At 47.7% G+C, this 9,740-nt stretch overlaps 1 protein-coding gene across 1 annotated transcript in view; it reads left to right on the top strand.

The window, feature by feature from the left end:
• The window catches only part of slc25a21 (solute carrier family 25 member 21), a 128,341-nt gene extending 119,351 nt beyond the window's left edge, over window positions 1-8,990 (top strand). The window contains exon 12 of the transcript XR_010877399.1: window positions 8,954-8,990. The gene's annotated coding sequence lies outside the window, so the exon portion shown is untranslated. The remainder of the gene's footprint in view (window positions 1-8,953) is intronic.
• Window positions 8,991-9,740: the final 750 nt, after the last annotated feature.

The raw sequence follows: 9,740 nt of genomic DNA, 5'->3' as shown, positions 1-9,740 counted from the left end.
GAGAGAGAGAGAGAGAGAGAGAGAGAGAGAGAGAGACAGGTAGACTGACAGACAGGCAGGCAGGCAGGCAGCTGCTCTCCCAGGCCCCAGCCCTGCAGCCGTCTCCAGCCTCTGGAGTTAATGTGCCTGTGATATTGCCAGGCTGGAGCAGCGGGAGCCGAATTCAGGCAATTACAATCAAGTCAGGGCATAGTTAGAGCGTGGGCCTTGCACCTGAGCTGGATGCTGATGAGACACTTAGCCCCCCACCCCCAACCCCCCAACCCAACCTCCTCCTACCCCTACCCTGTACCCCCTGCTGGACAACTCTCTCACAGGTCTCTCCATCTCCATCTCCTTCACCTCTCTCTCTCTCTCTCTCTCTCTCTCTCTCTCTCTCTCTCTCTCTCTCTCTCTCTCTCTCTCTCTCTCTCTCTCTCTCTCTCTCTGCCCCTCACATTGCAACACATAATGTACTGTACAAGTATGCTGTGTGCCTGTACTCAGTTCAGAGTTCAGACCCTGCTGACTGTTTGGCAGGCTGGTTCAGACCCTGCTGACTGTTTGACAGGCTGGTTCAGACCCGGCTGACTGAATGATGGCTGTGCATAACCCCCCCCCCCCCCATCCCACACACACACACATCCCGAACCACCCAGACCACGCCAGTACAGACCGATGAGAAAAACATGTTCACATGGTCGCTCGTTTTGGTGGTCATAGGGTTTGTGTGGACACTGCTACCCTTTAAGGGTGTGGAGGGGGCACTGTAGAAGTGTATCCTCTAACGGCAAATGATCTGAAATTGTACAGATGGATATCAGTAGCTGTAGTAGTGGCAGAGTGGTTCTATTCTGTATACCTCCCCATACACTCAACCATACTGCAACCTTCTCACACTGAGACATCAAGATGAGAGCAGTCTGATTCTCTCTCTTCTCTCTCCTTCTCCTTTCTCTCTCTCTTCTCTCTCTCTCTCTTTCACTCTCTGTCTTTCTCTCTAACTCTCTCTATTGCTCTCTTTTTCTTTCTCTCTCCCTCCCTCTCTCACACAGTTTGGTGTCTAATAAGGAGTGGGTGTGCTACGCTGTGGTCAGCTCAGCGCGGGAGAGGGAGGTGCCAATCTTAAATATCCACACCCCAAGAATATGGAGTCACCATCTCCAGTACTCCAATCACTCTTAGTCCTCGGCGTCCCTCAAGACAAGATGCTCTCAGTCCTCCGTCCCTCAAGACAAGATGCTCTCAGTCCGTAAACCTCCCCAGCTCACACGACAGCCGGCCGGCACACTTGGCTGAAGTGTCATTAGAGCTCTAAAGAGTCGGGCGCTGTAAAACCCCCAGCTCTGCTGGCGTGTGGAGCCACTATGGATGGAAATGCGGGCATGTTGTGAAGGTATGGAGGCGACAGCTCCTGTTTCCTGACACCCAGGGGCCGACCGCTGGTGTGTTCATCTGAACGTAACCCCCGAGCGCGTGTGTCTTTTATGCGTTTCAGTGTTTTTCCTCTATATTTCTTTCTCTCAGTTTTGGAAGATTGCCCCCCCCCCCCTCCCCTCCCTGCCTGTCTGGGGTGTCCTGCGTTCATTAAGATTTCACCTGGGTGGTGACTGGTGTTGGTGAGGGGGGAGAGGTGGCACACCTCTCTCCCCAATCTCCCTCATAATGGCTGTTTTCTGAGCGTGCTTAGTCTTCCTGGATACCCTGCCTGCCTGGTGGCCTTTCTGAGCGTGCTTAGTCTTCCTGGATACCCCTGCCTGCCTGGTGGCCTGGGGTTGCCTGTGTCAAATTATTCCATTTTGGTTGAGAAAAAGAAATTGGATTGTGTTGATCCTGTTTTGCTCCTGGGGGGCGGCCATGACATTATCCTGGGCTGACACCAGTGGAGAAGAGCAATCACAGTGGCCCTCGCTCCCACAAAAACACTCCATCTGCACGGAGAGGAGGAAATAACACCACAATGAGGTCTGGCTCGTCTTCTCCACATCAGCAGCTGGGCCCTGGGGACCAATACAATGCAGCACATCCATAGACAACCTATACACCACCTATACACCACCTACACAACCTCTACACAACCCCCAAACAACCCCAATACAACCCTATACAACACCTTCACAACACCTACACATCTCCTACATAAATTTGACATAATCTCTACATGTCCCCTGTGCAACCTCTATACAATTTCTACAAAGCCCTTATACAACCTCAACACGACCCCTACACAACCTCAACTCAACATGTACACAACCTCTCAACAACCTCTACGCCACCCCTATAGACACAGACATAAAGACACGCACTGGGACACACACACTGCCAGCTGTACATTGCTAATGCACCTGTCATCACTCGCCAGGCACTTAGATCTTAGTTTCTTTTAGCACCTCAAAAGGTTGTCTACACTGATGCTGGATTGGTGATATGAATGAACATTATACACTATCCATTCACATGTATATAAATATATTTAACAGTAGTTGTTTTACGAGGGTATTTTAAATGTCCATCTCCCATTACTGAAAATGAATAAAACTGAATTCATTATTAACTATACTTTGATAATTGGTCTGCTTTTTGGTTTCAAATTCAGGTTTATAATAAATAACAGACAGCAAACCATTAAGAATATTTATGCGTTTCTGTTTATTTTATAAATTCCTATTAGACGATTTAGTTTCTTTTTCCTGCAAAGACAACACATTTCCTAATGATTACTTCTACAAATTAGCTACAGTACCCAAAAACCCTAAAGGAGTAATTCCTATAACTGCAGAAAAGCAGTCTGTAATGTCAACACATACAATATCAGAATGACTCAGGGTTATAGACAAAAACCTTGCATAAAAATAAATGGCCCCTTTTGCAGGTCATGCTGTTTGTATTCAGTTCGTATTGCGTCGCTTCTCCCCCTGGGCGGCCTCTACCTGCGGATCAAACGCAGCTCTTTGTGAGAGAGGCCTGACCCCCCTACTATTAGCAAACAGAGCAGAGGCCAGCTGACACCACTGAAGATGTGCAGGGCGGGCCAAGGCCTGTGATTACTACCCAATCCTCAAGAGAGGGAGAAGAGAGGTAGTGGCAGAGGAGAGGGAGCAAAGGAGGGACCGGGAGGAAGGGAGTTAGAGAAACTGCACTGAAGGAGAGAGAGAGAGAGAGAGAGAGAGAGAGAGAGAGAGAGAGAGAGAGAGAGAGAGACGGGGAATACGAGAAATGGAGAGAGGGGGGGTGAGGGAGAGAGGGGGAAGAAAGAAAAAGGGTGAGATCGAGAAACTGACCCCCCTCCCCTCATCCATCACCCCTGCTCCCTAACAGATTCACCTACCTCTGAAAGGAGCTGGTAATCTCTGTCAGAGGCTGGGGAAACTCGTTGACATCTAGTCGTGCCGGAGCCGTGAAAAGCTCCATGAATAATCACTGGAGGGTTGTTTGGGCACAGCGCCGCCCTGCCGCCCTGCCGCCCTGCCGCCCTGCCGCCCTGCCGCCCTGCCGCCCTGCCGCCCTGCCGCAGCACAGACCAGAGAGTGCTTCTGCTTGTGAACATACGTGCACATAAAAAGGGTTCATTTGTTTTGAGAGAGGCAGAGGCTTGAGAGGGCCTTCAGATGGATAATTAGTAAACCCTCATGTCAAAAACCCCTTGTATATACAAGCACTCCCAGAACATAGACACACACACACACAAGCATGTAGGGCATGCATGTGCACACATATGCATCACTGCTGTCCCTTCTTTCAGTCAAATCAGATTCACTTCCCCTTACAAACAGACACACACACACACACACACTCTCTCACTCACAATACACAGACAAAAACGTCAATTTCATCTGCAGGGGCAGAAATCAATCTCACATCTCTTTGGTTAATCCGAATGGCTCTCCACAGATCCTAACACTAATAAGGTATTGAGCAGGGTGAGGCCAGAGGCTGAGGAGAAGAACAGAGGAGAGGATGGGCCTGGCGTCTGGCTAGGACTGCCTGCACTGTTCCAGTGCAATTATGGGGCTTGTGTATGGGAGAGAGGGGTGCAGGGAAAGATGCTGCTGAGAGGGAGACTGCGAGAGAGAGAGACAGAGAGAGAGAGAGAGAGAGAGAGAGAGAGAGAGAGAGAGAGAGAAGGAGAAGGAGAGAGAGTGGGGGAGAGAGGTTAGGGAGGGGGGAGAAGGAGAGAGAAAGAGACAAAGAGAGAGAGAGAGAGAGAGAGAGAGAGAGAGAGAGAGAGAGAGAGAGAGAGAGAGAGAAGGAGAAGGAGAAGGAGAGTGGGGGGGAGAGAGGTAGGGAGGGGGGAGAAGGAGAGAGAAAGAGACAAAGAGAGAGAGAGAGAGAGAGAGAGAGCGAGAGAGAGAGAGAGAATAAGAAAGAGTAAGTGAGCGGAGAGAAAAAGAGAGAGAAAGAGGGAGAGATGAGGGAGGGGGGGTGGGCAGGGTAAAAATCGATCCCATCTGTGGTATGATGGTTAATTAAAGCAGCTCTTGAGCATCTGAACGACGAGAGGCTTGGCTGGAGCCACAGCTCTGATTACTCACACAGAATGGAAGGTTGCTGAGCTCTGAAAGGAGGAGACCAAGAGCTGCCTGGTAGGGTGCACAGACCAAGAGAGACATGTGCATACTCCACACACACACACACACACACACACACACGCACACACGCACACACACACACACGCACACATATGCATCCACACACACTCATATGCACACAGACACATGCACAGACACGCACACACAGACACGCACACACAGACACACGTGCACACACACATGCACACTCCTGTGTACAGACTCACAAATGCACAGACACACAGACACGCTCCTACTCTCCTGACACACAACCCTCTCCCTCTCTCCCTCCTTTGGCCTCTCTTACACCCCCCCAGCCTCTCTCTCTCTCTCTCTCTCTCTCTCTCTCTCTCTCTCTCTCTCTCTCTCTCTCCTCTCTCTCTCTCTCTATCTCTGTCTCTCTCTCTCTTTATTCCTCCCCCCCGCCCCCTGCGACCTCTTTCCTCTCTCCCACACACACCCTTACATGCACATGTACATACACTCCTGTTCACAATACAGGGCTGTACATCAAAAGGCCCACAGGCTGCCTGAACACAAATCAATGTTCTTGCCAGGAGCGGCCATTACACACCATGGAACGCTCAATAAAGGGACTTCATGGATTTGTTTTTGCATCCGCTGGGTTCAGCTTAGTTCTGTCAAGGTTTGTGACAGTGGATGGTGCCATCGTTTTCAAAACGAGTGAGAACCACAGGCTTGTTGCATGGATAGCTTAGGTTGTGGGTGGGAACACTTTGGTGTGACCCCACCCCCTGATGGTGATATACGGTACTGCTCTGTAAACGATCCTTGTGGTCAGCAGTGTGTTATTGATACAACCGCAGCAGAAGAGAAGCATGTGTTATGGACATTTGTGGGAGATATGGTTCACTTTATTACAGTTTTTCTCAATAGTTTACCCACAAATACTGGTACTTGAGACACAATGACCACAACATGTAACTCATGCACCTACCCCTGAACCAATTCTGCTAAACTACAAGCACAATTCCTACTTTACACTCAAATTGCAGTTCAAAAACACACTCTTTTCAAAACACTACACCACAATTCTCTGCATTTAGCACATTTTTCATGAAGAAAATCTCTTGTTTTCACAAGGAACACACTGCCATTCAAATATGCACACTGACTCATCGCATGGGCAAACACCTGTCACACAGTTTTACAATTAGCAATCAGAGCTTAGCATAAAAGGTCAACAGGTGAGCTCCTCTGTTTTGGAGCAATGGATGCCAACATTGGAAATAGAGGCAGAGCCAGAGGAGTGAGAGTGAGAGGAGGAGGAGGAGGAGGAGGAGGAGGAGGAGGAGGAGGAGGAGAGGAGGACGAGGACGAGGACGAGGACGAGGAAGGCCCAAAAGGACCGTAATCTCCGATGAGATCCAAGCCACTTTGGTTGACCATGTGGTCAACAATGGGCTAACAATAAGGGAGGCTGTGCTACGAGTACATCCAAATCTGAGCAGGTTTCCTGCGACATCCATCATCAGGACTTTCCGAAATGAGAATAGGTAAGATCTCACTAGAAAATTGCAGTACTGCATATCAATACAGTACTCAATGAGTACAGTAGTACAGTATTGCCTGTGGGCTGTTCTGTAAGACTGTAAAAAGTAAAGTATTTGGGAAATGTATTCCTACTTTGTATTCCTACACAGTATTTACCGTATTTTACTATTTGTTTGGCAGAACTGAAAGATTACCAACGCAAGGTGGTCGGGAACGTCTTCTGTCTCCTGAACAAGAAACTGCAATCATAAACATGGTCCTAGAAGACAATGCCATAACTTTACACCAAATACAAAGCAAAATAATAGAAAACAGAGATATTTGAAAATATTGATAGGGTTAGCTTATCAACACTGGACCGTGTCTTGCGCAGAAATAATCTAAGGATGAAGCAGGTCTACAGGGTGCCATTTGAATGCAATTCAGAAAGAGTCAAAGAATTGCGATATAACTATGTGCAAGTGAGTCTTATAGCCTATAGGATTGTATTTACAATCCCACAATTCCTGCATACTCTCAACACTGTATAAATTATACATATTTCAGTATTGTAAATATAATGATTGTGCTTCACAATAGTGACCACTCCATGTCTATTTCTGATATTGTCATGTGTGTTTTAGACAGTCCTTGACCTAGACGTGGCTGCAGTGGAGCACCAGTTCATCTTCATTGATGAGGTTGGATTCAACCTCACAAAAAGACGATGCAGGGGAAGGGAATATCATCGGCCAGCGTGGCCATTGTTGAAGTCCCAGCCAGCGCGGAGGAACATCACAATGTGTGCAGCGATTACCCACAACGGCGTCATCCATCACCATGCTACCCTTGACCCCTACGACACTGCCCATCTGATCACATTCCTGGACACCCTACACAACACACTCATTCCACCAGATCAGATAGACGGCCCAGAGCAAGCTCAGGTACGTTGTCATTTAGGACAAGGTAAGTTTCCACCGGGCTGCACTGGTTCGTAACTGGTTCACTGCCCACCCACGCTTTTCAGTTGTTTAGTTCTGAGAGTATGAGGTATGCTTTCAGAAAATGTGTGTAACCAATCGAGAAAAACGAATGAAATGGGAAGTTCATTTTTGCTTGTAACATCAAATTATGATTATTTATTGAACATGGACAGTTTATTGATCATTGGGAGTTTAGCATTGAGAGTTTAACACAGTACGACAGCAACATAATAACACAAAGACAAATGCCGTACAGATCCAGTAGACACCAGCACTACATTTAGTCATTTAGCAGACGCTCTTATCCAGAGTGACTTACAGTAAGTACAGGGGACACAGACAATTCAAGACCATTCTAATCCAACTTTAATATGCAACAATCAGTATTTCAAACTTTTATTTCCTTCACAGCATGTCTAAAGGGTCAGGGCCTCTTTCAATGGCATTTAACCAAGGCAGGATGATTCATTCACAAGGGTAACTCCAGTGTAAGACCTCTGTTAAAAAGGTGCAAATAACAGTCCCAACTCACTACAAAACCCAAACCAATTATGCTGTGTCACTATAACTTTTTGGAGAGAGAGAAACATATTTATAGATGGAGAAAGAATGAAAGAGAAAGAAACAGATAGAGAGAGAGCTAGATAGATAGAGAGAGAGAGCGAGAGAGAGAGAGCGAGAGAGAGAGAGAGAGAGAGAGAGAGAGAGAGAGAGAGAGAGAGGAGAGAGAGAGAGAGAGAGAGAGAGAGAGAGAGAGAACCCATCCAGTTGTTATGAAGTAAAGTCTAAGCGTACAAATTAATCTATAATCATACTCTCAGTACTGGAGAGAGCTTATAATGAACCCCCCCCATTCCGCTCTCAGGTGGATGAATTATGGATGGCAGCTTTGATTTGATGGTGGGGAAACGGAGCGAGTGTCTGATTGGCGCCCGCCACGAGGCGCATCGGCGACAGGCAGGCGAGGTCAGCGCCCCCTGCTAATTGGTCTAGGGCCGAGCGCTTGTGGAGGAAATGAGAAAATTACACGTTCCTGCTGGAATCAGCTGCAGTTCTGTGGGGATCCATCAGCTGAATGGCAGCTCATCCCTGTTTGACTGTTTCTCTCTCTCTCTCTCTCTCTCTCTCTCTCCTCTCTCTCTCTCTCTCTCTCTCTCTCTCTCTCTCTCTCTCTCTCTCTCTCTCTCTCTCTTTCTCTCTATATCTCTGTCTCTGATGTAGTCAGGAGGCACACCTCAACCCAACACACCCTGACACACCCCAACACACCCCAACACACCCTGACACACACACCCTGACACACACACACACACACCCCTGACACACACACACACACCCTGACACACCCCAACACACCCTGACACACACACACACACACCCCGACCCACACACACACACCCCTGACACACACACACACCCTGACACACTCCAACACACCCTGACACACACATACACCCCTGACACACACACCCCTGACATACACACACACCCTGACACCCTCTCACACACTCAGGTACTTCCTCACCCCCCTTCCCTGTTCTTTTACACCACAACAGCCATACTGGAATCTTCTATTCAGTATGAATAACTGTCATTGACAGTCATTGAATAACTGTCAATGACAGTCAATTCATGAATCCTTTTTACGTTACCCCGTCCTCCTCATGAAGGGCTTGTTGGTCTTGAAGGCAGGAGGCAGTGTGGAAGGTGATGGAGAGGACTGTGCATCAGACATGCTCCACGCTTCAAGTGTTGACAGTCCACTTCGCCTGCCGAGGGTTCTTGTAACCTTTGTGAGATTTAATTGGCAAGTCTCTCGACCTCTCCACATCACCACAGCATGCTTCTACACGTGTGCTTGCTGGCCCAGAACTCTCCAAATGCTCCCAGTGTGGAGAGGGCTGTGGGTGGATGGACGACAGTGAGGACTGCACGGCGGGAACACACACACACACACACGCACTGCTGCTCTACATGTGCTACCATACTACACACATTGCACCTGTCACCACTACACACGACACTAAACACACTACAGTATGCACAGTACAGACAGACACCACCGCACACACCACACACAAAGACCACAACCATACACACAGCACACACACGACACACACTGCACACAGACAACACTACACACACGACACACAAACACCCCTACACTACACACACTACACACACACTGGAACAGATTATTTTGTGACTATGTAACAGCACTTCAGAAAGCATCTACATTGTAAACATAATACATTAAATATTTGTATGTGAACACAAAATAAAATTGATTGTTAATTTGTTACATAATACTTAATAACTACAGTCAGTGCTCATTACATTATCTATGTATTCCCTTCTGATTGTGTCCTTATTACTTGTTGTAATGCAAGACCAAAAAAACAACTCAAAAAAGGTGATGTACTGGAACTGTGGAACTGTCGTTGTAACTGAAGTCTAACCAGGTCCTGAGTGTTGTTGGTCATGGCTCCAGCTAGCTATGGTCCCAGACCACGCAAATGATTGACCACTTCTAAACACAACATTCCTGCAGTCTTCTGGCACACCCGACAAACAACCAAACAACAAAGTGACCAAACGACCAGAGTTCTCATCGGCCCATCTTTTGTTCTTTTTTCCCATTCTCTTCTCAGTCTTTTTCTCTCTCACCAGGACAGACTCCTTTGGCGGTGAGACCTTGTAATCTTGGGTAAAC

This window comes from Osmerus mordax, chromosome 9, assembly GCF_038355195.1.
Source record: "Osmerus mordax isolate fOsmMor3 chromosome 9, fOsmMor3.pri, whole genome shotgun sequence".
NCBI lineage: Eukaryota > Metazoa > Chordata > Actinopteri > Osmeriformes > Osmeridae > Osmerus > Osmerus mordax.
This window is presented reverse-complemented; position numbering and strand designations above follow the sequence as displayed.